This window comes from Glycine soja, chromosome 13 (assembly GCF_004193775.1).
Source record: "Glycine soja cultivar W05 chromosome 13, ASM419377v2, whole genome shotgun sequence".
In the NCBI taxonomy this organism is placed as follows: domain Eukaryota; kingdom Viridiplantae; phylum Streptophyta; class Magnoliopsida; order Fabales; family Fabaceae; genus Glycine; species Glycine soja.
In genome coordinates, this window is record NC_041014.1 from 4,204,771 (window position 1) to 4,212,684 (window position 7,914).

The 7,914-nt window shown below is 43.2% G+C and overlaps 1 non-coding gene across 1 annotated transcript; it reads left to right on the forward strand.

Moving 5' to 3' along the window:
* The first annotated feature begins 405 nt into the window (after positions 1-405).
* LOC114382876 lies at positions 406-512 on the forward strand. Its single transcript, XR_003660334.1, has one exon. It is a non-coding gene; the product is annotated as a small nucleolar RNA R71 (small nucleolar RNA).
* The last annotated feature ends 7,402 nt before the right edge of the window (positions 513-7,914 follow it).

Sequence of the window (7,914 nt, forward strand, 5' to 3'; positions counted from 1 at the left end):
GCATAAGCTTCAGGCTGCTAAATTGCTCCAGGTTGCTGCATGGAAGGGCAAAGGTCTGTATGGTGGTCAGCAGAGGAGCACAAACCACAAACCCTTGCGACAGGTACAGATTTTTGATTCAAGGCCAGCTGGGTTACCAAGTTGGCCAACGCATCCAGTTTGCCTTCAAGCTTCTTAGTTTCAGATGATGCAAATGGGTTTGTAGCTACCTCATGCACTCCTCTAATGACTATGGCATCATTTCTGGTGCTAAACTGCTGGGAGTTGGAGGCCATCTTCTCAATTAAATTTCTGGCTTCAGCAGGAGTCATGTCTCCAAGGGCTCCACCACTGGCAGCATCTATCATACTTCTCTCCATATTACTGAGTCCTTCATAAAAATATTGGAGAAGAAGCTGTTCTGAAATCTGATGGTGGGGGCAACTGGCACATAGTTTCTTAAATCTCTCCCAGTACTCATACAGGCTCTCTCCACTGAGTTGTATAATACCTGAGATATCCTTCCTGATGGCTGTGGTCCTGGAAGCAGGGAAAATTTTTTCTAAGAATACTCTCTTAAGGTCATCCCAGCTCGTGATGGACCTTGGAGCAAGGTAATATAGCCAGTCCTTTGCCACTCCCTCTAATGAATGAGGAAAAGCCTTCAGAAATATGTGATCCTCTTGGACATCTGGGGGTTTCATGGTGGAGTAGACAATGTGAAATTCTTTCAAATGTTTGTGCGGGTCTTCACCTGCAAGGCCATGAAACTTTGGAAGCAAATGAATCAGTCCAGTTTTAAGAACATATGGGACATCCTCATCAGGGTATTGGATGCACAAGCTTTCATAAGTGAAATCAGGTGCAGCCATTTCCCTTAGAGTCCTCTCACGAGGTGGAGGTTGTGCCATGTTCTCAGAATGTGCAAAATCAGAATGCTCAGAATCAGAATGCTCAAAATTATAATGCTCAAGATCAGGATGTTCAAAATCACCAATAACAGAATGCACAGATTCACCAGTTATGGAATGCTCAGAATGATCAAAAGGTATAAAATGATGCCTAACTAATCTATGAAATGTCCTATCTATCTCAGGATCAAAGGGTTGTAAGTCAGATGGATTGCCTCTAGTCATACACTACATTCAGCATGCACACAACTAGTTGCCTTGTCATGTAAATAAAGGTGTAGGTTTGAACTACAGCTACCCTCAAATGATATCCAAATGACTTGAAATTTTGTGAGCAACCTTATAAAATGATGAGAAGATAGCACAAAAAATTTCAGACAAAAATTCAAAGTCTAACTATGAAAGCTAAAATTGGTAGGTTAAGAAAAATAAGTGAATAAAACTTGAAAAATAAAAAACTTTTGACAGAATCGCTTTTTTTGGACGATGGAGACCTCAGCCGGCCTATGGCGGGCTGCCATGGCGTAGGAAATTTTTATCCACCCCAAATGCATATATAATAATTGCGATTCTGATAACCGGAGCAAAAGTTATGGCCGTTTGAAGTTTTGACAAACACAAAATTTGCTAGTTTTTTGGAACTTTCAAATCTGACCAAACTAAAGGCTCTAGCTATTTTTCCCACAAAATATGGATTAAAAGAAGTTACCACAAAAAAATTCAGCCAAAAATAACAACCCTAGCTACTAAAACAAAAAATCCCAAATAATTCAGCATGGGTGGTCGCTAAAATCCGTCTCTAATTGATTTCTATTACTACTCTGTTTTTCCGCAAGCTGATTTCTACTACTACTCTGTTTTCAAGCACAATCTTCACAGCAAAACACCCAAGACTGAAACAGGAGAAACGCTTAATGGGAAAACTGAAACAGAACACACATTAAACAAAATACCAGGACACTAAACAACACTAACACACATACTAACACAATACTAACAATTAAACATAAAACACGAAAGGATTAAACACACAACACTAGCTAGCTATTATGAACCTTTGGACACTGCTCCCCGGCAACGGCGCCAAATTTGATCGAGGCCGTACCCGAATCAAATAAACATGAAAATGCAGTAACTAGGAAGTGATCCTAGGTCGTTTCCCAACGAGCAGTGACAAGCAAAATGTTCATAATATACTTGCAATAACAGTAACGATGGGGGGGGGGGGGGGTTTGGTTGTTTGGTAATTAAAGAGCAGAACAAATAAAATGGAATACGAAACTACTAATATTAAAAACGGGTTGTTTCCTCTGATTCAGAAGCCACTCTCTTATCCTGGGTTATGGAGAATTCGTCCCTAACAGTCAACCACTTAATCCAACCCTATTTCAATTTACTAAGCGAAAATCAACTTAGGGTTTTCAATACGTGATTAGGCACCACATACACCAGTTAGCCCTTCGTCCATTAAGCATGAACGCAAGTTAGGCTCAGAGGCAATTAATCGAACACGAAGCGTGCACTGATTAATATTCACGAAATTGGGATAACTGGTGAAGGGAAACTGCCAGGAAACCACATTACAAGCGAAACCTCAAAGAGAGTTGGGCTTCATCCTCAAAAGGAAACAACACCAGAAAATCTAGCCTTCCATGGATTCAAACAGAAAACGCAAATGAAACATGAAACAGAAACGTAAATGAACAGAAACGTAAATGAAAGTAGAAGAAGAAGCACGAATGAACTCGTAATTAGAAGCAGAAAACGGAAATTTGCATTAAGAACGAAAATTGTATCAAAGGAACAGAAAAACGTGAAAACCTAAAACCAAAGCTCTGAATAATGAAAATAGCATAACAGGATGCCCTGCACGAATCCCAAGGCATCTATTTAAAAAGAGTCACTCAAAGTCACTGGGCCCTATTACAATACTCTGGCCCAAAACGAAATAAACACTGAACAACCAAGACTGAAACAGGGGAAACGCTTAATGGGAAAACTGAAACAGAACACACATTAAGAAAAATACCAGGACACTAAACAACACTAACACACATACTAACACAATACTAACAATTTAAACATAAAACACGAAAGGATTAAACACACAACACTAGCTAGCTATTATGAACCTTTGGACACTCCTCCCCGGCAACGGCGCCAAATTTGATCGAGGCCGTACCCGAATCAAATAAACATGAAAATGCAGTAACTAGGAAGTGATCCTAGGTCGTTTCCCAACGAGCAGTGACAAACCAAATGTTCATAATATACTTGCAGTAACAGTAACGATTGGGGGGGGGGGTTTGGTTGTTTGGTAATTAAAGAGCAAAACAAGTAAACTGGAATATGAAACTACTAATATTAAAAACGGGTTGTTTCCTCTGATTCAGAAGCCATTCTCTTATCCTGGGTTATGGAGAATTCGTCCCTAACAGTCAACCACTTAATCCAACCCTATTTCAATTTACTAAGCGAAAATCAACTTAGGGTTTTCAATACGTGATTAGGCACCACATACACCAGTTAGCCCTTCGTCCATTAAGCATGAACGCAAGTTAGGCTCAGAGGCAATTAATCGAACACGAAGCGTGCACTGATTAATATTCACGAAATTGGGATAACTGGTGAAGGGAAAACTGCCAGGAAACCACATTACAAACGAAACCTCAAAGAGAGTTGGGCTTCGTCCTCAAAAGGAAACAACACCAAAAAATCTAGCCTTCCATGGATTCAAACAGAAAACGCAAATGAAACATGAAGCAGAAACGTAAATGAACAAGAACGTAAATGAACAAAAACGTAAATGAACAGAAACGTAAATGAACGTAGAAGAAGAAGCAAGAATGAACTCGTAATTAGAAGCAGAAAACGGAAATTTGCATTAAGAACGAAAACTGTAACAAGGGAACAGAAAAACGTGAAAACCTAAAACCAAAGCTCTGAATAATGAAAATAGCATAGCAGAATAGAATGCCCTGCACGAATCCCAAGGCAGCTATTTAAAAAGAGTCACTCAAAGTCACTGGGCCCTATTACAATACTCTGGCCCAAAACGAAATAAACACTGAACAACATAAAATAAAATTGCGAAATTTCCTAATTAGAAATTAACTAAGGTAAGCGCTGCTTTATTTGCCTTCTTCAAGTCCACAACCAAAATCCGAATTAAGCCCAATGTTTCATTAATTCCTGAAATTAGATTAAAAACATCAAATTAGCTAAATGAGCCCAAATAATAAAACTGCCTAATTAATTGACAATTAAGACCAATCAATAATTAAAATGGTGCAAAAAGGGTTTAGAAAATAGAAGAAAATGATGGCACATCACCCATATACCCGCAGGCGGCGCCCAAGCCAACGCCATTTGCATATCAAAGTGATAAGGCCGTTCCGTGGAAGTATACCCCTCCCGCGTCCAGCGAAAGAGTTGCAACCAAAGTTGACTCCCTATCAGCTAAGGTAACCAACATCACCGGCCTCAATGGCGTAACCCGCAGTGGTCGGGTGTTCGCTTCCCCTCACCCGGCGGAATTGCCCTCTAAAGGGAAGGCGCCCATGGTCCAAGAGCCCATAGATATAGCCACCCCCTCGAAAGAAGTAGATCCTCCCGTGGCAAGAGAAGCCGAAAAGAAAGAGGGACTTCAAGGAAAAACAGTGACTTTGGAAGAGGCCCATGAGTTCCTCCGCCTCATCCAACAAAGCGAGTTTAAGGTGGTCGAGCAACTAAATAAAACTCCAGCAAGGATCTCCTTGCTTGAACTACTGATAAACTCCGAGCCTCATCGTGCGTTGTTGATGAAGGTTCTTAACGATGCCCATGTAGCACATGATATCTCGGTGGAGGGTTTCGAAGGCATCGTTAATCATATAACCACCAACAACTACATCGCGTTTGCGGAAGAAGAGATTCCCGTTGAGGGGAGAGGACACAACAAGGCTCTACATGTGTCGGTGAGATGTATGGACCACGTTGTCGCAAAGGTACTTATCGACAACGGATCGAGTTTAAATGTAATGCCGAAGACCACTTTGGAAAAACTTCCTTTTAGTGCGTCACGTTTAAAATCGAGCTCGATGGTGGTGCAGGCCTTTGATGGTACTTGGCGGGAAGTAATGGGGGAAATCGACATTCCCATTCAGATAGGCCCCCACACTTGCAATGTGGTGTTTCAAGTAATGGATATAAATCCTGCCTATAGCTGCCTCTTGGGAAGACCGTGGATTCATGCCCTGGGAGTGGTCCCTTCAACGCTTCACCAGAAATTGAAGTTCGCAGTGGGTGGACTTTTAGTGATAGTGTCGGGTGAAGAGGACATGTTAGTGAGCTACCCTTCCTTCGCACCATACGTAGAAATGGCGGAAGAATCATTGGAAACGGCTTTCCAATCCTTTGAGGTGGTGAGCTGCGCCTCGGTGGAACCAAGTCCGTCGCTACCTTCTCTCTCCAACGCGGCCATAATGGTGGCGCGTGTTATGCTCAGGAATGGATTTGAGCCTGGATTGGGTCTAGGCAAAGACTGCCTCGGGAATGCCGACGTGGTCGATATCAAGGGAAATCCATACAAATATGGATTAGGGTACGAACCCGGGAGGCTGGGGAGGAGGAACGTGCCGTCAAGATTTCGGGCGGATAGGGTATGGCCCGGCCGTATTAGCCAGTGTTTCACCAGCGCTGGAATGGTGTCCGAGGAGGAGGTGGCTGCAATAGAAGAGGAGTTCCCTCAAGACCCACCAAGTTTTGTGCAACCATGCCACCCCAATTCCCAAGTGGGGAACTGGCGTGTGATAAGCCAGTCAGAAGTCTATACCGCTGATTCAATGTAATTAGAGCCTACAGATTTCCTTTCTCTTTTGTTTTGTGAAACCTACCTTATTAAATAAACAAAGAGATCTTGTTTCATCTGTTCTTGCAGTACCACCCTTTCTCATATCATTTTGCATGTTTTTGTTTCTTTTGCCTTGTTTGGTATAGATATGAGGGTCGATTCATTGAGGATCCTAACAACGAGGGTTTGACAATCGATTTCGATCGAGATATAAGCCAAACGATAAACGAGGAAGAGGAAGAGGAAGTCCTGTCACCAGAGTTGGAGAGGTTGGTCGCTCAGGAAGAACGTGAAATGAAGCCTCACTAAGAAGAAACCAAATTGGTAAACTTGGGGACCCCAGAGGAAAAGAAAGAGGTAAAGGTAGGAACCGGTATGACCGTGCCTATCCGCCAAGGCTTGATAATCCTTCTTGAAGAGTATCAAGATGTCTTTGCGTGGTCGTATCAAGACATGCCCGGTCTGGATTCCGACATTGTGCAACATAAGTTGCCGTTGAATCCTGGATCTTCCCCGGTTAAGCAAAAGTTACGAAGAATGAAACCCGAGATGTCCTTAAAAATTAAAGAAGAAGTAAGGAAGCAGTTTGATGCAGGTTTCTTAGTTGTGGCGCGGTACCCGGAGTGGGTGGCCAACATTGTCCCAGTCCTGAAAAAGGATGGCAAGGTTCGAATGTGTGTAGACTACCAGGACTTGAACCGGGCTAGTCCAAAAGACAATTTTCCTCTCCCACACATTGACATATTGGTAGATAATATAGCCAAATTCACCCTTTTCTCATTTATGGATGGTTTCTCGGGGTATAATCAAATAAAGATGGCACCCGAAGATGTAGAGAAGACCACTTTCGTCACCCTATGGGGGACATTCTGCTATAAAGTGATGGCCTTCGGGTTGAAAAACGCTGGGGCAACCTATCAACGTGCCATGGTGGCGTTGTTCCATGACATGATGCATAAGGAAATAGAGGTCTACGTAGATGACATGATTGCCAAGTCTCGGACTGAGGACAAACACCTTGTCAATCTGCGTAAGCTGTTTGGAAGGTTGCGGAAATACCAATTAAAACTGAACCCAACCAAGTGCACCTTTGGGGTGAAGTCAGGGAAGCTGCTAGGATTTATCGTAAGTCAGAAAGGGATAGAGATAGATCCCGAGAAAGTGAAGGCTATCCTTGAAATGTCGGAACCACGCACCGAGAAGCAGGTCCGGGGATTTTTGGGCAGGTTGAATTATATCGCAAGATTTATCTCGCAACTCACCCCTACCTGTGAACCCATTTTTAAGCTGTTACGTAAGAACCAGGCGGTCCTGTGGAACGGTGACTGCCAAGAGGCCTTCGAAAAGATCAAATAGAGTCTCGCAAATCCCCTGGTGCTCATGCCACCCGTATCAGTAAGACCTCTTTTCATGTACATGACCGTTTTGGACGAGTCTATGGGGTGTGTGTTGGGTCAACATGATGATTCTGGAAAAAAGGAGCAAGCCATCTACTATCTGAGCAAGAAGTTTACCGCATGTGAGATGAATTACTCAATGTTGGAAAGGACATGTTGTGCTCTGGTATGGGCATCACATCGGCTCAGGCAGTACATGCTCAGCCATACCACGTGGCTTATTTCCAAAATGGATCCCGTAAAATACATCTTTGAAAAACCGGCCCTCACGGGACGAATCGCCAGGTGGCAGGTACTATTGTCTGAATTCGATATCGTTTACGTCACCCAAAAGGCGGTAAAGGGAAGTGCCTTAGCGGATTATTTGGCCCAGCAACCCCTCCAGGATTATCGGCCGATGCACCCCGAGTTCCCAGATGAAGATATCATGGTCCTGTTTGAAGAGAAGCGGACGCATGAGGACCTAGACAAATGGATTGTTTGCTTCGATGGGGCATCAAATGCTTTGGGCCACGGAGTAGGGGCAGTCCTTGTATCCCCGGATGATCAGTGTATTCCTTTCACGGCTAGGCTAGGTTTTGATTGTACCAACAATATGGCCGAGTACGAAGCATGCGCCCTCGGGGTTCAGGCGGCCATTGATTTTGATGTAAAACTACTCAAGGTGTATGGAGACTCAGCTTTGGTCATACGCCAGTTGAAAGGAGAATGGGAAACTAGGGATTTGAAGTTGATACCCTATCAAACTCACATCTTGAGGTTAGCCAAGTAATTTGATGATATTTCCTTCCACCAC